This window comes from Lepidochelys olivacea (genome assembly GCF_965140295.1).
Source record: "Lepidochelys olivacea isolate rLepOli2 genome assembly, chromosome: 4".
Lineage (NCBI taxonomy): Eukaryota > Metazoa > Chordata > Testudines > Cheloniidae > Lepidochelys > Lepidochelys olivacea.
In genome coordinates, this window is record NC_140414.1 from 4,562,701 (window position 1) to 4,584,861 (window position 22,161).

The 22,161-nt window shown below is 51.2% G+C and overlaps 1 long non-coding RNA gene across 1 annotated transcript; it reads left to right on the forward strand.

Annotated features, from left to right (window-relative positions):
• Positions 1-2,908: 2,908 nt before the first annotated feature.
• LOC311519987 lies at positions 2,909-7,195 on the forward strand. The gene is made up of 3 exons (XR_014711437.1): positions 2,909-3,115; positions 3,809-3,935; positions 7,025-7,195. It is a non-coding gene; the product is annotated as an uncharacterized lncRNA (long non-coding RNA).
• The last annotated feature ends 14,966 nt before the right edge of the window (positions 7,196-22,161 follow it).

Consider the following 22,161-nt stretch of genomic DNA (forward strand, 5'->3'; position numbering starts at 1 on the left):
GAAACTCCCCTCCCGTGGGGGGGGGCGGGATTTCCCTCCCCCCTCGTTTTATCCGCAGCGATTTGTCCCGGTGTCGGTGGGAAGTTGGAGCCCGGAGCCATCCCCCAACCTGGCTGCCCCGGCGTGGGGGTGGGAGGAGACGCCGGGTCTCTGCCGGGGCGGGGAAGGGAGGGGACGTGTCCCCCATGGGGCTGCCCCCGATCCCGGCTTCCCAGTCCCACTTGATGCCCCCAACTGCCGCACCGTTGCCCCAGCCCCCACCTGCCCCCCACCTGCCCATCCCCCACTACCGCCCCCTCCCCTCCCCCAGGGAGCCCTCCAGCTCCCCCCCCGCCCCCTTCAGTCAGCCCCTCAGAGGGCTCCCTGCTGCCCAGGTGAACGGGGGCCGGGGGGGGGGACCATCACTTTCTGTTTATGTATTGGACAGGCTGGATTTTATATGACAAACGGTCCCCTTTTTCCAGCTCGTTATTTAATAGCCACATAAAATCCCCCCCCCCGGTCTTGGCGTTTATCCCATGTTCTCAGTTGCGTAGTTTGTGACACGTTTTCTCTGTACGTCTCAAAGATTGATAAAAAAAAGTTTGCCCCACTTTTACTCTAGTTGTCTACTTCTAATTGAATATGCCCCTGAGAGCTTTCCCTGTCTCTGTAATTATAAATTACGACGAAAATCTCAGATTTACACCTTTTCTCAGATTCCTGAATATGGATCTCAAACGTTTGCCAATGTTGCCCATTTCCGCTCTATTCAGTGACCAAATAGTGGTGGGAAATACACTCAGCTTTTACCTCCTATCAACAACTGCTATAAAATCCCTCTCATTTTCCACTTTCCTCTCTATAATTTGCATAAATGGATCCAAAATCCCTCAGATTTCCAACCTTTCTCTTTCATTTCTGAACACTGATCTCAAATCTCAGGTTTCCCTCTTACGATGTCATCATCAAATGTCAATTAAAAATCCTCTTGGGTTTGGGGCTGTTCCCCATGTCTCTAAATCCTAGCAAATTGTCCTTCTTTGGGGGGAACCTGTGGCCCTGAGTCCTTCTCCATCCTGGTTGGGAAATTAACCCCCCTGCAACAATGATCATCTTTCCCTCTCCTTTGAGAATCATTTGTTCCCTCCTTTCTCTCTGTTAAAAATGTTTGCTGATAAAAGAGACTAGCCATAGATTCAATACCCATCAAAGCCAGGGGCCTCCCCCTGTTTGGGGGATGGGTGGTTCCCAGTTGGTAACAGGAGAGTTGGCTGGACCCTTTTCTTTTCTCCAGCTGGCACGGGATGAGGAGGTTCCTCTGAGTGCAGCGTGGTTCAGAAATATCCCAAACCCCATGACAAAGGGTCTCCGTGAGGGGGGGTTTCCCGCAGTGCAAAGCTGTAGCCAACTCTGGGGTGGATCCACGGTGGCCATTATTTGCTAGTGACAGAGTATGGAAATGTCTTACTTATTTTGGCCCTCCATGGCTTCCCTTCTCCTGTTAAAGAGGCGCCCCCTGGGCTCCCTCTGCCTGTGTGACTGGCCAGCAGGGGGTTGTGATAACTTTCTATCCACTTACCAGACACTGTGAGGGAACACTGTTGCTGGGGGGGGGGCAGGTGTCTGTGTGGGGAGATTGCAGCGGGAGCTGAAGGGGCATTGTGGTAGGGGGAGGCCTCTGGGTGGCTGGGCAGGGGGGACCCTAGTCAGGTTGGTGGGTTCTGGAGGGTTTGGGGTTTCGGGGAGTAGTTCTGATGTGCCCAGCCCTAAGGCTATGGGTCCTGGAGGTGGGTATCGCTGGGGGCCTGTTGGCTGCAGACCAGTGGGGGTGGGGGTCTGTTGGGCAGGTGGGGCAGGGGATTAGACGCTGCCTGGTGCTGTGCCAGGGGCTCTGTCTGGGATTGCCCAGCTGGCTCCTGGGACCATTGCCATGCCCAGTGCACAGCGCTGTGGTGGGGCGGTCCCTGGCGCAGAGTGAGGGGTCCTCCTGTAAAGCGTCAGGGGGTCCTGCTGGGAGGAGGAGGGGGTCCCAGGCAAATGGCCTGGCAGATCCTGGTGGAGGGCAGGTGGGGGTCCTAGGCAGACAATGGGGAAATCCCAGGCAGGCAGTGAAGGACTATAAAATGACTCTACACAAACAGCCCCCCACTCCATTTCTCCTGCCATTTGCAGGAGCAAATCCAGCCATGGGGGAGCAAACAACCCAGGAATGAGAGTTTCCGAGCAGACAGGCATGGAGAGGGCACAGGGAAAAGGAGATAGAGAGACTGACAGGGTCCGTGGGATAAAAGAGTTTTGAAAGAGATTTCCAGCTCTCTCATCTCCCCAGACAGATCTATTACTGCACTGTGGGGAGAATCACTTTCCTGTGGACAAGACGAGGATGAGAGAGAGGAAAACCCAGTTCCTGACTCCATGTCCCTCCTGCTGGGGTGTGGCTGCCGTGGGGTCAGTGTCAGAGGGAATCCTCGAAAGGGACTCCTTTGGTTCTGCTTTTTTCTAGGATTGCGTTCAGAGACTTTGTTTTGGGATGCGGGAGAGAGAAAAGAGGTTAAAAGTGTGTCTGTGGGCCTAGCCTGGCAGGAGGGGCCAGGTCTCTGCTGTAATCCAGAGATTGAGTAGAGAGTTGTCACTTTGGATGGGCTATCACCAGCAGGAGAGTGAATTTGTGTGGGGGGCGGAGGGTGAGAAAACCTGGATTTGTGCTGGAAATGGCCCAACTTGATGATCACTTTAGATAAGCTATTACCAGCAGGACAGTGGGGTGGGAGGAGGTATTGTTTCATATTCTCTGTGTGTATATAAAGTCTGCTGCAGTTTCCACGGTATGCATCCGATGAAGTGAGCTGTAGATCACGAAAGCTCATGCTCAAATAAATTGGTTAGTCTCGAAGGTCCCAGAAGTACTCCTTTTCTTTTAGCATTTTCTCAGCACGGCAGAATCTCGGATCTCGCTCTGCAAGGAAAGAGCCTGGGGAAGCGTGATGTGAAATGAACTAATGCCCGTTCCCTAACCTCCACAACGGCCCTTCTCGCCCGATCAGGCTGCAGAACGACGCTCACGTTTCGTTCTGGTTCATCCCGTCCTCCCATGGGACAGGGGAGCGACATAGCTGCAGGGGAGCCAGCTCAGGTAGGGATTATTGGGGGGGTTCTGATCTGTTCCTGCAGGAGGGAGAGGGACAGCAAATACACGGGAGAGGGGAAGGTTTGCACCGTCTGGTTTGGAGGTTGGAGCGGGGACAGGAAATGCACAGGGTGGAGAAAGGGAGGAGACCAGGGGGTGGCAGACCTGCTGGGAGTTGTTTAATAAGTGGCCTAGATTCTTGGAACAGACCCATGAGGTTCGGAGGTGGAAATGCTCCAATCTGGTGAACAGAAAATAACGCACGTAGATGGGGCTGGGAAAAAGGACCAGACTCGTAGTGCTGGAGCCTGACCCAACTAACCAGTGGGTGCCTTTAAATATGAAGGGGGAAGCCACCAGTCAGGCTTAGGGGAGATTCCCCTGCCTCATATCCAGCTCCTCATAAGGAGGAGGGTGTTGGGCTTCCTACAAGAGATCTCTCCCTAGACTCTGCTCGGGGCAGCATCTCCGGTATCAGTCTGTGGCTAGTAGGTGTGTGATGGATCTGCTGGGAGAGAGGAGGGGTGTCTCTTCGCCCCCTCACCCTGGTGTTTCCTGGGTGGTCTGAGTGGGGTGGGGGTGGGACTCTGTTGGCTGCGGTCCACCCAGAGTTTCCGTTGGATTGGCTCCTCTCCCCCGTGAATAGTGGGGATGTGAGTGGGGCAGCAGGTCCTGAGTGTGGGGCTCTGGCTCTTTCAGGGGCCGGTGACCTTCGAGGAGGAGGCTGTGTATTTCACCAGGGAAGAGGGGGCTCTGCTGGACCCCGCTCAGAGAGCCCTCTCCAGAGATGTCATGCAGGAGACCTATGAGACTGTGACCTCGCTGGGTAAGGATTCCTGTCCCCTCGGTTCTTGGAAGGGGAACTGAAGAGATGAGGTTCACGCCACCCCCACAATGCCACCTCTGCTCTGTCCTGTTCCAGCATCACCCCAGCATGCCAGTGACACACACACGACCAGAGACCCTCCCCTGCTGCTGAACGCTGTGGGAAGAGAGCACAGGAGCAGAATCGCACAGTGTCAAATATCTCCTGTTTGCACAAGTAAAACGGGGGTTAGGTCCAGCATAACGAGCAGAAGCTTCCTACCCCTGGCCTTCTCTCAAACCCTGAGCCTTTCCACCCAGACCAGAAAGTGCTTGGGGTGTAAGAAGCAGGCTGCTGGGGTCAGAGCGGCTGGTCCAGGGTTACTGATCACACAGACCTTGAATGCTGGCTGGGGGAATCCAGACAAGGGAGCTCCAGCAGCAGAACATTGGAACTCAGCCAGGATTACAGATGACACAACTCCTCACTGCTCTGGATTGCCCCGTGCATGGGACAATGGCCTCGGTTGCTGGTGAAAATCCTTGAGACCTGGAGAGTTGCTCCCCCCATCCCCATGTGCACTAACCACAATCTACCTTCTCTGCAGACTTGGTTTTTTGAGTCCCTCATTCCTGAAGTCACATGACCCCAATTCTTATTTTTCACATTCTGCTTTTCTAGACTATTTAGAGGCTGTTGCTTGTGAATAATAGTTTCTAATTTCCCAGTGTTCTCCACAGCCAGGGATTTTCCTACTCCCTCCCATTGCACTGGACTCACTAGGTTCCCTGGTATTTAAGAACGGCCACACTGGGACAGACCAAAGGTCCATCTAGCCCAGTGTCCTGTCTTCCGACAGTGACCAGCGCCGGGTGTCCCAGAGGGAATGAACAGAACAGGGAATCATGAAGTGATTCATCTCCTGTCACCCATTCACAGCTTATGACAAACGAAGTTAGGGACACCATCCCTGCCTATCCTGGCTAATAACCATTCACGGACCTGTCCTCAATAGATTTCTCATGGTGTTTGTTTGTTTTTTTTGTATCCCTATTATAATCTTGGCCTTCACAACGTCCTCTGGCAAGGAGTTCCCCAGGTTGACTGTGCGTTGTGTGAAGAAATACTTCCTTTTGTTTCTTATAAACCTGCTGCCTATTAATTTGATTGGGTGATTCCTAGTCCTTGTGTTATGAGAAGGAGTAAATGACACGTCCTTATTTACTTTCTCCACGGCAGTTTTGATTTTATAGACCTCTCTCATATTCCCCCTTTGTCTGTTTTCCAAGCTGAATAGTCCCGGTCTTTTTAATCTTTCCCCGTACAGAAGAGTTTCATACCTGTAATCATTTGGGTTGCCCTTTTCTGAACCTTTTCCAATTCCAATATATCTTTTTTTGAGATGGGGCAACCACATCTGCAGGCAGTATTCGAGATGTGGGTGTACCATGGGTTTATATAGAGGCGATAGGATATTTTCTGTCTTCTTATCTATCCATTTCAGAATGATTCCCAACATTCTCTTTGCTTTTTGACTGCCGTGGCACACTGAGTGGATGTTTTCAGAGAACTATCAACAATGACTCCAAGATCCCTCTCTTGAGTGGAAAGAGCTAATGTAGACCCCATCATTTTACATGTATAGTTGGGATTATGTTTTCCAATGGGCTGCACTAGGTGCTATCCTGACATCTAGGACTGCTGAGATCCTGCATTCAGTGATATCCCTGCCCTTCCTGTTCCCTTTCTCCACTGAACCCCACCAGCCCATTCTTAGTGTTCCCAGCTTCCCCAAGACTCTCTCATTGTGTCTGGACCTCTCTCTCTCTGCAAGAAGCAGTTCCAGGGAGACTTGTCCTCTGTCTGGAGTCTTCAACTTCTGGGACATGGATTTACTTTCTCTGTGTTTTAGGAGATGCTTTGAAATTGAGTGTCTGTGACATTAATCACAGTGCAATCTTGACTGGTTGAACAGCTGTTTCCCCTCAGTTGCCCAAGCTGGGGTGGCTTTTACACTGCTTTACTGTGAGAACAGCCACTCCTGGGCAGTTAACACCCAGTCTCCAGCATGTAACTCGCTGCCAGCTACACAGTATTGAGCGCTGTTAGTCAGCGACTCACGAATTACAGTGCACCACAGGAGAACCCCAGAAAATTCTCTGGTCTTGGACTTTTGTGCATCTTTCACTGTCCAGCACACTACTGAACGACGCAAGGTCATATGAAGTCTGTCATTTCATCAGTGGAAAATGACACGTGCCAGCCTTGTTATCCCAAATGGATTTTCCAACACACTTTAATCCCAACACACTGGTTAGATGAAACAATAAAATGAGATGGCTAACTACCGGCAAAAAAACCATATTAATTGACTACAGGTAGTGAGGTATAAAAGCCAGAATTGTTTACAAAAGAAATGCAAGATAAAACCCAAACTAACATCTAAGTTAACAAGCTAAAACGGATACAAAGCAAATGTTTCTCTCACTATATCCTGAGGCAGGCAGGCTGTCCTTTCAGCCAGAAGTCCCCCTAATTCGCCCCTGCTGCCAAGTTCAGTTTCTTCAGGAGCTGTCATGAGCAGAGGAAAAGGGGGAGAGAGAGAGTCTCAAGCATTTTCCTCCCCTCTTTTTATAATTCAGTCCTTTGTAGGACAAACAACTTCAGTTCTCAGCTGAGTCCTGGTGAGCGGCTGTCTGCTGTAGATATGAGCTTCAAGTGGTCCCTGTGAAGGAATGTAAATGTCTTCTTCACACCTTCCCCCTCCTGGAGAATGGCAATTTGACCAGCTGCTTGCCTTGCTGTCTCTGAGGAACTGGTCTGAGGGTGTTGCACAGAATTGTAACTTTTTCACTAATATGATACAGTAAAATCTCATAATTTTACATAGTGTTGCTACACATATTTTAACAGGAGGATAATATTCTGTAGATTATGCATTTTCAAATGATACCTCAAACAAGCCATACTATGTAAATAACTGATCATAGTTTTCTAGAAGAGTGAACATAGGGGTTGTGACAGGGTCAGGCCAGATGGCTTCAAGTAACCTTCAAGTAGCATTTCTTTAATGAATTCTAATTTCAATATAATTCATTCTATTTTCACAGAAACAAGGACTTTCAGGCTGTAGAAATGATGGAAACCAATGAGGCAAAGAACGTGTCCGGTTCCAGTTTCAGACTTCCAGATACTCGCATGTAGAGTCCTGATTCTTTGGTTTTGTGTCTGATGCTCCGGCTTCACAATAAAGCTGATGTTGGCACAGCTGCCCCCATGTAGCTGCACTGGTGTAGCATGCTATTACAGATGCTCTAAGCCAATGGGAGAGATCTCTCCCGTCGGACTTCATTAGTCCAGCCCCCTCAAGCTATATGTCCTGCTGACGTAGCGCTATCTACACAGGGCGTTAGGGCTCTGTAACTACGTTGCTCAACTCTGGATTTTTCACACCCCTGAGCAATATAGTTATACCGATAAATGCCTTTAGTGTAGGACAGTTTTCTCTTGTGTTTTATGCATTTACATCCCTTCTCCTCTACCTCCTCCTACTTTGAAAGATTAAAAAGTGTGAAGAGAGAGATTTTTTTTTTCCTCGTGATGCAAACATTCCCACATAGGAGACCCCCTTCCACCAACACACATGGCAGAAGAACCAGCGATATGTGAACTCAGAGAATTGGTTGGGACCTACGTTGGGACAAACCAGAACTAGAGCCAAGGTTCAGTTGTTGGCAACGGGGATTAAAAGAAAATGAACTCATATGATAAGAATTTGAGCTCTTTGAATATGTTATTGTTTCCAATGAAAATGAATTTATTGGTTAAAGAGTAGGAGACTAATTGTGTGATAATCTGAATCACTTTGTAAAACAAAGTGTCTTGTTTTTTTTGTTTTGTTAGTCATACAGGAAGTGAAGGCTGATCTTGAAAAGTTAATTTGCTTTAATTTACCCCCTGTAGTGTAAGAAGTTCTGGTAGAAAACCTCACTCCAATAGATGTGAGGTTTTTCTGGTAGAAAACCTCACTCCAATAGATTTTAAATTTTTGTGTTTCAAATAGAACTTATTTTGCTTAGTTTCAAAGTCTATTTCTAGTGAAAGCAAAATTATTCGAAGAGACAATTTGTAGAAGTTTTTACAAGTTCTTACACCTAGACTGTAAGGGTCACTGACTTCCCCACTTCTCTAATTTGCAAAGGAAAGTCATCTGTCATAGGATGTGTTCAGTAGGTAGGAAAGTTGCAGTCCTCAAGCACCAAGGAAAAGGCTGAAGTCCATTACCTTTTAGGTCAAGAAGCCATCTAAAGTCTGGTCTATGCTGAAAAGCGATGTTGACGTAGCCACCTCTCTCAGGGGTGTGAAAAGTCCACTCCACTGAGAGAAGTAGTTAATGTGACCTCAGCCCCAGCGTAGACAGTGTTAGGTTGTCAGAAGAATACTTCCAGTGTTTGAAGTATAGACAGAGCCTGAGACAGACCGATCCCCTATGGGAAGTGAGTCATGACATGAATTCCAATTTTGACCCATTTCCCTATATGTGAGGGAGGTACTAGTATGGAGGGCTGGGCCAGCTGTCCGATCGCCTGGTTCCTCAACTGTAGCTACAGCTCTTCGTACCCATCCACCCAAAGACTGAGAGAAATGGAGAGTTCCAACCGTTGTTATTTTAGTATCTTATTGTTCCTTTCTCTGTCTTTTGTGCTGGTCTTTCTATTATACCAGGGGGTGAGGGTATAGCTCAGTGCATGTTGTGACAAAGCTCTGTCCTTGTCTCTATGGGTCCCACGTTTCCTGGTGGATTTTGCTAGCCTCAGAGGCTCACTGTGACCGTCCACATAGCCCTTCTCTCTCTCTAGAGGCAAGGGCCACAGCTTACTGAGCCATCATAAGCCAGCAAGGGAGGTGAGGAGAAGCAACCCTCCCTCGCACAATCTCTGTTTCCCAGTATCCATGATTAATCAAGGAGGGGAGGAGAGGGGAGGGGGGAGCCTGGGCCCACCCTCTACTCTGGGCTCCAGCCCAGGGACCCTAATAGTAGCAGCTATGGTAGCTGACTTTTGGGAAATAGGACGTGTACAATTCCCTGGGCCGCTTCCCCACAGCAGCCCCCACTCAGTATCTCCTTCGCTGTTACCTCAGGGCCTCCTTCCTTGCACCTGATGTGGATTTGCACTGCTTGGTTCCTCCAACAGCACGGCTTCCTCCTACAGATCCTGACACATGCGCCTCACTGACGAACTGGGAGGCTTTTCACGAGTTCCAGCCAGGCCTTGATGGGCTTCAGGTATTCCAATCAACCTAGCTATCTCCACTGCTTTCTAGAAGGATCTTAATTGGCCCCAGGTGTCTTGATTAACCTGAAACAACTGCCGTTTGGTTACTATGGTACCAAGGATTTGTTTAGCCTGGGGCTAAAATACCTGTTCCTCACTACTTAACTATAGCCGTCTTGCCTTGCCCCGTCGCAATGTGTGACAAAAGCTTATTGGTGCCAATTGGCAAAGGGGTCACTGTCATTCACAAGCAACTCCTGTCTCAGACCTGACAAATTCACCACACCTAGGACCCAGAGCAGGGGTGGTGGAATCTTTCTTACAGTGGGGGGGCCACCGGCGTCCGAACTGTGACGCCCCCATGACACCCCTTTCGCCCCAGCCCTCACTCACTCCGCCCCTTCTCCCTGAGGCCCCAATCTCACACCGCCCCTTCTCCCTGATGCCACCCCTCCCTCCGAGGCCACACCCACAGAACGCCTCTTCCCCCAAGGCTCCACCTTGTTCCCCCGTCCGTCGTCCGTTCTTAGGGCTGCTAAAAAGTGCTGGGCCCATGGCCCTCTAAACCCCCCTTGTCCTGCACCCTGACACACAGCCAGGCAGGCAGCAGTGTGTGTGAGTGTGTGTATGTGACAGAGACTGCTAGGCTGTGCTGAGCCAGTGCGGGAAGTGGGGGCTGATGTCGGGGCTGTCCCGCTCTCCCTGACTCAGGACTGGGGTGTCCCCTCTCCCCCTGACTCAGGACTGGGGTGTCCCGCTCCCCCTGACTCAGGACTGGTTGCTTCCAGCAGCTGTCTGAACTTAGGGACAGCGTGCCAACACACTCACTCTTCCACAACACACACGCTCCCCGAACACACACACTGTCTGTCCCCAACACACACACACTCTCTGCCCACCATGCCCACGGCAGCTGAAAAGCAGCTGGCAATCGAGTCGGATGCCCATGGAACAATGGGATAGAGAAACCTGCCTCGTGTGGCTGCCCACGAGGCATTGCAAACCCTTCCCAAAGCACCCTGCGGCCAGTTGCACAGTGGGATAGCGTCCCACAATGCACTGCTCTCTGTGGCGATCCAAGAGCTGCTAGCCTGGATGCGCTCCGGTGACACAAGCAGCCTAGTGTGGACATGCAACAGCGGCTTAATTAAAACGCTTTAACTAAAGCAGCATAACTCTGTCGTATAGAGACGTAGCCTGGCTCCCACTGGGGCCAAGGATGCTCAGGCCCTGAAACTGAAGAGCCACAACTTCCTCCGGGCAGGTGCCTTGTGGGAGGGGCAGAGAGGTGTGAGCGGTTCTCAGGGCAGGTGAGGGGAGGGGACAGAGAGGAGTGTGTGGCAGGCTGGGCAGGTCTCATGGGAGGGCTCAGAGAAGTGTGGGTGGCGGGCAGAGTCTGTCTCAGGAGAGGGGGCAGAGAAGTGTGGGTGGCAGGCAGACCGTGGGGTAGGGGGCGGAGAGGCACGAGCAGCCGGCAATGAGGCCTTGGGGGAGGAGAGGAGCGAGCGAAAGGTGGACCAGCAGGCCTCAGCCAAGGAGGCAGAGTGGGTGGGAAGAAGTCCCCCTGTTAATCCAGTGCTATCTACACTGGGATTAGGTTGGCATAATGGCATTGCTCAGGGGCGTTAAATTTTTTACCCCGCAAAGTAATGTCGTTACACTGACTTAATTTTGTAGCGCAGACTTGTCCAAAGAATCACACACACACCTTGGGAGCAAAACTTCACCTGCTTCTCTGCTTTACAGAATCCAACACAAGCAACGCTTGTCCGGCCGTGGGGGGTGTTGGCAGGGAGTCAGGTGTGGGCAGACACCATACGTTAGCCAGAGACGGGCACCATGGCTTAGCTGGCTAAAGCACCTGTCTTGTAAACAGGAGATCCTGGGTTCAACTCCCAGTGGTGCCTTGTTGAGTGGCTTTTGGGGCACCTGGTACTGGCTGCTGTCAGAAGACAAGATACAGAGATAGGTGGACCTTTGGTCTAGCCCAGTGATGCTGGTTTTGCTGTTTAAATTACACGCACAGGCACTGATGATAGAGTGACTGAAAGTTTGGGTGTTAAGAGTTGATAGGTCAGTGGTGCAGTCCCCTCGCAGATGACCCCCTCCCTCTGGGACAGGGGCAGGTCCGAGCTCTCACACCAAGTGGCTCATTGGGGCTGTGTTAGCCGACGGCCAAGGATGTTTGGTGAGGTGCCAGCTATGCCCGTTTATACCATCCATGACTTTAACCGCTAGGACGCACTGTCCCTTCGCGGCGGGCAGCCCGGGCTAGGCTGACGGATGCCCCAAGGTCCTAACCACCCGTGACTTTAACTGCTAGAGCTCAGAGCTCCTTCGCAGCGGGCAGTCAATACTGACTGACAGGTGCCCCAATGGCAGCACTAAGAGCATCTCCACACCCGTGACTTTAACTGCTAGAGCTCAGAGCTCCTTCGCAGCGGGCAGCCAGGATTGACTGACAGATGCCCCAAGAGTTTACCCCGTGGAGGCGGCACAACTCAACGCTAGGCTCTTAGTACTCTCACCTAATGGCCAGGCTTTAGAGCCAAAACGGCTGAGGTTCTTTAATTGTGTCGGCTGCTTTACAGTAAACCAGAGAAAACAAGTCAGGCTTATGCACAAATGGTTACCAAAATTTATTAAGCTAGATTCTAATCATGTGGTTACAAAATTGCTAGTGCCTACTTATTTAAATGTAGAGATGTTACACACACAAACAAGTTACAAAACTGAAGCCACAATCCCAAAGAAAGAAAACAAAGTATAGAGCTCTATTTCAAAATATGTGTACACTAAAGATAGGAGATCAGGTGTGGGTGCTTCTTACCCTCCTTGCATCTCTCGATTCCAGCGGTGCCAAGCCAGGATCGGTCACTCAATTCCACGGAAAGACGAATAAGGGACAAGGCGTAGGGACCCTCTTAGCTGCAAAAGCCTTGGGAGGCTGTCACTTATCTGACCAGCAGATAGATAGTGAAAAGCACTCCAGAATCATGGTGCTGTAGGTCCCCTACTTATACCTCTGTACTCCTTTATTCTCTTTCTCCTTTCTTATGCCAAATTGAGGCTGGTCTGTCGGGGTGACGCCAGCTTTCGCAAGAGTAGTTTACACTTGCAAAGGAGAGAAACAATAAGTTTCGACTACTGGACACTTCTTTTATCAGGGTAAATATTTTCCCACCTAGGATGTTGGGGTGTGTGCATCACGCTATTTAGTAGGGGCTAAGAGCCATGTCTGTCACAGGGCCTCTGCCTGCTGTGAGCTTAATCCTTGTATCTGTTCCCAGAGGCACATTGTAGCAGCACACCTGTGCTTTCACAGCTTCAAAGGCTGTGCTGGAATATATGTTAAGTGCCCTGTTCCTGCTTCCTCCTGTGTTTCCAGCAATGCTGGTCTGAGGCGGGGGGGGGGGCTGACTGTCTGGCTACATTCCACCCCCTGATGCACCACACTACATCCCAGATTGCAAGGTGGCGGTGATGCCAGCACCTCTTGCCCTCCTTGGGGAAATCTAGAAATACCCAACAACCAAATTAGAGGATGAGGGTTCGCGGAATTGGGTAGGATCCCTTTTTAGCTCTAGGTATCTGATTTGCGTGGAGGAAAGAGCAGTTTGAATCAAACGCTTCATAATACATAAAGTTACACAAAAAAAAATTACAATAATTAAAATGGTTAAAACAGTTTTCACAACCGAATGTAAAAACGGGGAGAGGGAGAATCCCAAGTGTTGAGCTAACCATTGCATCCATGAGGTTTGTCCATTCTCAGCCACTGCATGCACTGGTACAAATTCAATTCCCAGTGCATTGGTTGAATCTAGCAAGGTGCACATCCAGCAATTTGTAGCACCAGCAGCTGAGGCGATGGTTTGGATTGCTCCCCGAAGAGGATGTTCTGGTATTGCCAAGGTGACTGGAGCCAACAGAAGGATCATGAGGGCTTGCAGGAACATATCTCTGGTGGGTCGTGTTCTAGCTAAAAAACTTATTTTAACACTAAAAGCAAAAATTACACCTGCTATTATAAGTAATGGCAAATATATCAACAGTCCATAATAGTCTCTAGTGATCAAACAGGTCTGCTGCATGGTCCATTTTGCTGACAGGTTAGCTGGCAGGTTGCTCGGAACCATGGGACCATTCCTGCAATAAATCACATGGTCAGCCGGTCTTGGATGCGATCCAAGCCTCTGTAATGGTTATTAGCCTTTTATCAGCATTTAAGGCACTCCATACACCTTTCTCTATATAGGCGTGCAAAACGCAGGTAAAGGTTCCCAGGGCTGGGTGTTTAATCACAACAGTGTCTCCGGGGGCATACTTGGAACTGTGCAGTGGTGTTCTGGCAGGGGAGATAGCTTTCCCTGTAGGGAAGAATCCCCTGCTGATTGGACTTCCTGTAGGAGTCTGTCTGTTGTTTAATCTCTGCACCACTTCGTCCAGTCTGTCTTCCCACGTGCCATCAGTAGGCTTCAAGTGATTCTTTAGCAACCCATTCCAGCGCTCGATCATGCCATTAGATTGAGGTCGATATGGAAGGTGGAAGGTCCATTGGACTCCATGGTTAAGGGTCCATTCCCTTACAAGTTTATTCTTAAAATGCGAACCATTATCTGATTGGATTTCTTGAGGCATTGGGACAATTGCTGTTAAGCGGTTTAGTCCCATAACTGTGGATAACCCTGTTGCCAATCGGGTTGGATATGCAAAACCAATCCCTGAAACAATTTCTACCCCAGTCAAGATGTATTTCCACCTCTGCCTTGTAGTGGGCAGTGGTCCGACATAGTCGACCTGCCAGGTTGCCCATAGTGTTTTTCCATCTCTTAGCCTGGCAAACCTTTGTCCTTCTGCTATATGTTTTCTAGTCTCAGCACAAATAGTGCAGGCTTGCACCAGGTCTCTAGCCTGTCTGTGGGTGATAGGCCACCCCCTGATATGTGCTTGCCGCACTAACTCATCACTTCCTGTGTGTCCTAAATTATCATGTAACCATGAATATAAGCGTTCCCATTCTACTTGTGTGGTAAAGAGCTGGGCAGCTGCATCGGCTAAATTGTTTAACTGTGCAGCTGGGGTATTATTCCTCTGATGAGCTGAGACATGTCCCATAGACAGGGGTTCTTGCAGGCCATGCTGATATAACCACTGCCAGTATTCCAGTCCCCAGACTGGTTTACCTCCTATTTCCCAGTGGTTATTTTTCCAGTTAGTGATCCACTGAGTGGCACCTGCCCATACCGCATAGGAGTCCGTATATACTGCGGTGGCTCCTGCTTCACAGGCCAGTTTAATTGCAGCCAATTCTGCAAGTTGTGCTGACCCATCAATTTCAGCAGTTAGGGGTGCTGCAGAGGGGTCTGCAGGCACTGCTGCAGCTTTTCCCTTCCATTTGCCTTTGACCAGCCTGGCACTGCCATCAGTGAACCATACTCCCTCAGGCTTAGAAGGATCAAATGGGGCAGCATCCTTAATGGGAGACTGCTGTGGAGGTAGGCGGTATTCATCAGGCATTCCTACTTTCCATAGGGATTCCTGAATCATAGTGGGGTTTTGTGCAGTGTCTGCACTCCCTACCCTGTGGTGTATGTAAAGTGCCCATCTTTGGATAGTCATCTTTTGTGCTACACCAGGTGGTAACTCTTTCCCTTCCAATATAGGTGTAATGATTGGAAGAGGAGTGTGAATTGTGATGTCCTTATCCTGAGTTAATTCCTCAGTTTCTCTCAAGGCTGTGTAAGCTGCCAGAAGCACCTTCTCATAAGGCGTGTAGTTAGCCTGTGACCCTTGCCATGACTTGGAACCAAACTGAATTGGTCGTCTGGGAGCAGTGTCACTGTCTTGCCAGAGAGCATAAGACATTCCAGTGGCTCCCACAGTTAGGTACAAATGGAGTGGGGCTTCAGGATGTATGGGACCCAGAGCCTGATAGGTGTGTATCTCCCCTATCAGTTGCCTGAGGGCTTCCTCATGGGCAGGAGCCCATTCCCAGGCAGCACTTTTCTTTAACAAATTGTACAATGGTCTGGCTATAATGGCAAAGCCAGGTACATGTTTTCTCCAAAACCCCAGGGTTCCCAAAATCTGTCTCAATTGATCTTTACTTTCAGGGGAGGGTGCCTGATTTAGCTCTTGCACAGTGTCATTAGGCACAGACCTCCTACCTCCCATCCATACAGTACCTAAGAATTTTATCTCTTGGGAGGGACCTTGGCATTTCTCAGCTGGTAACTCTAAATTAAGGGCTTCTAGTGCTCCTTTGATTTGAGTCATAGCCTTCTGTACCTCTTCTGAGGTTTTCCCACCTATTAAGATGTCATCAATGTATTGCACAGTTTGTACATTGGGTGGCAGTATAAGGTCATCTAGGACCTTTGCCAGTGCCCCATGGCAAATAGTGGGTGAGTGTTTAAACCCTTGTGGCCGTCGGCTAACACCAACCTCTCTGGGGCTCTTCCCTTCTCCACAGGGACGTCTGTCTTCTCGCTCAATGAGCAGTGGGAAAGGAGAAAACTCCAGAGAGGCTCCACCTCGCGCTCACATATGAGACCCTGAATTCTCTCTCAGTCCTCAAGGAGACACCTCAAGAAGGAGACTCCCTGCAGCAAAGCCCCGGGGGTCTCTGAGATCCCCCTGCCCTGCAGCCTGTCCTCCCTGGCCGTTGTCGTGGACTCTCTGTGAGGTCACCGCCTCCCAACCGCCTTTCACCAATCAGCTGAGTGCTGCAAAAGGCCCTTGTGATGTCACTGCCACCCCCACCCCTGCCCTGCAGGGCTCATGTCCTGCCCCGAGCCGGCTCCTGTGCGTGTTTGAGCTGCTCCCCCTGGCTCACCCCCACACACTCAGTGGTCGTGCAAGGGTTCACGCAGGCCACACGTGGAACCATCAGAGGATGCTCCATGTGCCGCACTCGGTTTTGCAGAGATTTGGAGACGTGAAGGCCAGAAGAGACTCTTAGATCATCTCATCTGGCCCCCTACACATCACAGGCCTCCTGCATGGCGCAGTAGCGAGTTTTGGACCAAAGCAGACTCCAGAAAGGCATCTCATCAAGGGATGGAGGAAGCACCACTTCCCTTGGGAGTCTGGAGGAAATTGATGCTGTGGGGGGCAGCTCTCCAACTCCACATTCTCCAGCCCATTCCCCTCTGATCCCACTCAGGGTGACCAAGAGAAACTGCACCATCTGCTCAAGAAACTCCCTGAAAAAGCACAAGAACAAATCTGCACAGACATGCCCCTGGAACCCCGACCAGGGATCTTCTATCTGCTACCCAAGATCCATAAACCCGGAAATCCTGGACACCCCATCATCTCAGGCATTGGCTCGGGGTGCTGGTCGCGCAGGGCCTGAGGAGAGAGTCGACACAGCCAGATACTCCTGCTGTCAGGATGCCAATGCCTGAGAGGATTTCATCTCAGTCTCTGACGAGGGGGTTCAGGCTCCAGTGCTCTGCTCTGTTTTCCCAGCCCTGTGCAGGGGGTTGTTTCCAGTTTCAGAAATGGGGCAATGTTCACACACTCCCAATGGGTCTTTGCATAAATCAGGTCCTAAGCCAGGGGCAGGCAAACTTTGGCCTGATGCCAGATCGGGTTTCAGAAATTGTATGGAGGGACAGTTAGGGGAGGCTGGGCCTCCTCAAACAGCAAGGCATGGCCCGGCCCCCGCCCCCATCCAACCCCCGCTTCTCGCCCCCTGACGGCCACCCCGGGCCTCCAGCCCCATCCAACCCCTCTGTTCCCTGAGGGGCCCCAGATCCCCCAGCCCGTAACGCCCCCCACCGCCCCATCCAACCTCCCCCCTCCTTCCTGCCTGCTCCCCAGGACCCCTGCCCCATCCAACCGCCCCTTCTCCCTGACCGCCCCGGGACCTCCTGCCCTCAGTCAACCCCCTGTTCCCCATCCTCTGACCGCCCCAACCAGCCCCAATGCCCCAGTGTTGCAGAGCCCCTCCACAATCCCCCCCTGCCCCTACCGTCCTCCTCTCCCCAAGCCAGGCTGCAGCCACCCCACCCTACAGACCCCTCCCCTCCCTACAGCCCCCCACAGCCAAGCTGTGTCCCCCTGGGGGCAGCCATGGTGCTGCCCCTCCCAACTCAACCCAACCCAACAGCCACAGCCATGCCATTGACCCAAGTCCCCGATCCAACTACCCTATAGCCTCTCCCTCCCCCACATCCCTCCCAGACCCAGTCCCCATCCCGACAACCCAATCGCCCCCGTCCACAACTCCCTCTCCTCCTCCCACAGCACCAATCCATCCCCTACCCTCCCACAGCTCCCACCACACAGACCCCTCCACCTCCCAGCTGGGCCCCCTCCCTGCCCCCCGCCACCCCACCCACCCCGTCAGACACCCGCCCCCGCTAGTGCACCAGGGTTTCCCCAAGACCCACCAACAGCTGTGAATGGTGTGGGGGAGAAGGTGTTGGTATTTGGTTGTGTGTTGGTATTGTGTGTATGTGTCGAGGCTTGTGGGGGCTTTGTGCTGGGGGAGAAGCTGAACCCTGGTTCGGGGCCGGGGCTTCTCTGACTCGGGGTCCTATGAAGGGAGCCAGCCAGTCAGGCCGTGGAACAGGAGCCAGCAAACAGGGCTGAAAACAGGGGAGTCTGAGGGGGAGTTTGTCTTGTGGTGCTTGTTTGGGGTTTGTTGTTCCTGTGGGGGGTGGGATTTGGGTGTTTCCCAGGTGAACAGGATTTAGGTGGGAAGGCGATGACAGACATGGAGGCAGCAGTGGAAGGGACTCGTGTCGTGGAAGACACAATGGAGATGACTGGCTGTGGAAGCTGCCGTATGTCCATGATCCTGGAGGGGGGACCTGGTAAGAGTTTTGTCTGCATGAAATGCCGTCTGCTCGAGCTGATGGAGGAGAAGATCTGAGGTTTGGAGAAGCAGGTGGAAAGTCTGGTTGAGTTTAGAAAGGGGTTTGGGCAGATGATGGAGCAAAGACATGAGGTATCTGAAGGGAAAAGCTCAGACTTGCAGATGGAAGCAGGACTGGGGAATTCTGAGGGGAGACTGCTGGGTGGGGAAAGTGGTCAGTGAAAGCATGTGACTACAAGAACCAGGCAGAGGAAAAGACGGGCTGCGAAGGAGAACTAGAGCTCAGAAATAGGTTTTGAGAGTTGGAAAATGAAGAAGGGGCTCAACAGGTGGTCACTGAAGGTGGAGGGGCAAGGAGGAAGAGAAGAGCAGCTAGTCCTATAGAAAAAGGGGAAGAGTCAATGGAGACTACACCAAATATGAGCCCCAGGAGGATACAGGATGGGTTGAAGAGGATTAAAAGGGAGAATAGGAATGGAAAGAACTTGCAGCCAGAGGGAACAGGGGTAGACTGGAGAATAGCACCGTCAGCAGGGAAAGGCAGGGCTACGTGATCAGGGACTCTTTACTGAGAAGACTAGACAGGCCTGTAACCAGAGCTGATCCAGAGAATAGAAGGGTGTGCTGTCTTCCAGGTGCTAAGATACGGGATGTAGACCTGAGGTTGAAAAGGATCCTAAAGGGAACGGGAAAGAATCCCCTAATTATCCTTCATGTGGGAACAAATGATACAGCTAGATTCTCGCTGGAAAGGATTAAGGGAGACTGTGCTTGGCTGGGGAAGACGCTAAAGGAAATCGAGGCTCAGGTGATCTGTGGTGGGATTTTGCCTATTCCTGGAGAAGGTCAACAAAGGCGTGACAAGATTATGACTATCAACAGATGGCTCAGGCAGTGGTGCTAGAAGGAGGGCTTTGGGATGAATGGCCACTGGGAGGCATTCCTGGACAGAGGACAGTTCTCTCGGGATGGACTTCATCTGAGTAGGGAAGGAAACAGACTTCTAGGATGGAGGCTGGCACAACTGATTCAGAGAGCTTTAAACTAGGAATCTGGGGGAGATGGTTGGTTGGGGGATGTCCAGGTAATCTCCATGCCGGATTTTAGCCTTGAGAGGGAAGAAAAGAAAGTAAGAAAGGATACAGCCGTGGGTAGGGGAATGGCTATAAGGAGGAAGGGCAGTGTGGACACCAGTCTAGTAGGTTCTGCTGGCTGTGGAATGACCGTGCCTCATTGGGTAAAGAACGTGAGCGAGGCCAAACAGCAAAAATGAAGATGTTTGTACACCAATGCGAGGAGCCTAGGTAACAAAATGGAGGAATTAGAGGTACTGGTGCAGGAAGTGAAACCAGATATTCTCGGGAGAACAGAAACAGGGTGGAATAGTCGTCATGACTGGACTATGGGTATTGAAGGGTATGTGCTGTTTAGGAAAGACCGAAATAAAGGTCAAGGTGGTGGAGTAGCATTGTCTATCAATGAGGAGGTCGAATGTAAAGAAATCAGCGATGGAATGGATAAGACAGAGTCCGTCTGGGCAAAAATGATATTGGGGAAGCAAACGACTCGAGCCTCCCCTGGGATAGTGCTTGGAGTCTGCTAGAGACCGCCGGGATCTCATGTGGATATGGATCGAGCCCTCTTTAATGTTTTTAATGAAGTAAATACGAATGGAAACTGCGTGATCATGGGAGACGTCGCACGCGCGCACAACACGACACACAACCCGTCACACACACACAAATCACACATAACACATCACACACTGAACAAAACACTCAAGACAACACACACACAACCACGTCTCACACACACACGACACACAACGTCTCACACACAGAGACACGTCTCTCACACACCCCGACACACATGCAAGGCACACGACGGCTCTCACACACGTCCACACACAAACACACGACACATAATGTCGCACACATGCCGACACACACACACACGCCGACACACAATACTGACACACATGAAACCGACAAACACACGACACAGACAAGGACTGACACACACACACAAGACACACGACGTCTCACACACACACACACACATGACGTCTCACACACACACACAACTTCTCTCACATAGGCCCACACATGACACACCCACACAACACACACCCACACACGCCCACACAACGCACGCAGAACACACGCCCACACACACGACACATGCACAACACACAACACACCACACGACACGCCCCCCACACACAAAACACAACACAACACAACATACACCCACGCCGAAAGACACACACCACACACAACTCACACCCACACCCAGACACACACCCACCCACACCCACCCGCCGACTCACGATGACTCACACACAGCGAGACGGCAAACACACTGACACACATGACGTCTCACACGCCCACGACACGACACCGACACGTCACACGACACACAAGACGGCAGAGGACACGACACCGAAATCACACCCCGGAGACGACCCCCCGCGGGGGCGAGAGCGGAGCGGGGACGGTCGGGGGAACTCGGTCTCTGGGCGGCGCGTGGGGCCGGTGTGGGCGGGAGGAAAGAGGGCGGCAGGGCCGAGGGCGAGATTCCCAGCCCCCGTCGAGCGCTGTGGAGCGAGGGCTCCGGCTCGGCTCTCGCAGCGGCTCTGGCGAGGAATGGTGCCGGAGCTCTCGCCGGAGAGGAACGCGGCAGGAGGGGCCTGAGCCGCTTGGGCCTCTTTCCAAGGAGGCGGAACCAGGCCTCCGCTCTCTGCCCGCTGCAGACCCGGCTGCCAGGTCGGCGCTGCCAGTTCCTCGTCCGCACTCGCCGTCTTCTCGTGTGTTCGCCAACTCGCTCTCTCCCCTCTGCTCTCCTGGTGCCGTCTCCCTTTGTAGGACACGGGTAGGTGTGCATTCCCACAGGTGAGGTCTCGGGAGCCATGGAGAAGTCGGAGCGGAGGAAAATCATGCCGGGCAGTAGAAAGGCTGCAGAAAGTACCTGAAGAGACAAAGGGAATGAGAAGGGGGGAGTCCAGACTAAGACAGGAGTCTAGTCTGTAAAGAGAAACAACGGGAAGTCTAAGCTACAGAAACTCTTCAAGTTGCCAAAAGACCTTTAGGATGGGAAATGACTTCTTGAATCCAGTCTCTTTAAGATCTTAGGCTTAGTATGTGTGTGTATTTGTATTTGCTTAGTAATCTGCCTTCTTCTGTTTGCTATCCCTTATAATCACTGAAAATCTGCCTTTTCTAGTGAAACTATTTGTTGTTTATTATTATTATTAAACTCAGTTTGTGCAACGGGTGCTCCGGGAGGAAATGATTTGTGTGTTACTCCAAGGGGCCGCCCGGTGTCACTGTTGCTCCATAAGGGAAATGCTTTGTGCAATACCTGAATTGGCCACGCAGTGTCCCCATTGCTCCGTGAGGAAATGCTTTCTGCATTACTCCAATTGGCCACCCGGTGTCACTGTTGGTCCAGGAGGTAAATGATTTGTGCATTGCACTGACTGGCCACCCCGTGTCGCTGTTGCTCCGTTAAGGAAATTATTTGTGCATTACCCAGAGTGGCCACCGAGTGTCACTGTTGCTCCATTAGGTAAATGCTTTGTGCAATACCTGGATTAGCCACCCAGTGTCACTGTTGCTCTGTGAGGGAAATTGTTTGTACATTATCTGGATTGGCCACCTGGTGTCACTGTTTCTCCACGATGGAAATGGTTTGTGCAGTACCCTGAGGGGCCACCCAAGACAACACACAGAAAACACGACAGACAACACTGACACACACACACACAACACGACACCGACACACACAGAGAGAACACTCTCACACACACACAACACAGGACACCGAAAGACACAAACAACATGACACACAAATAAACTGACACACAAAACAGCACACAACACGACACACAAAAATCACACACAACACACGACACCGACACATACACACACACACACACTTGATGACGCACAAAACAGCAGACAACGTGACAAATAAATCACACACGACACCGACACACACACACAATATGACACACAACACCTCACATGACACACAAAACGGCACACGTGACACACACACACAACACGATGCACAAAACTTCGCACACAAAATATCATACACCCACACACAACACGACACACGATACCGACACACGACACAC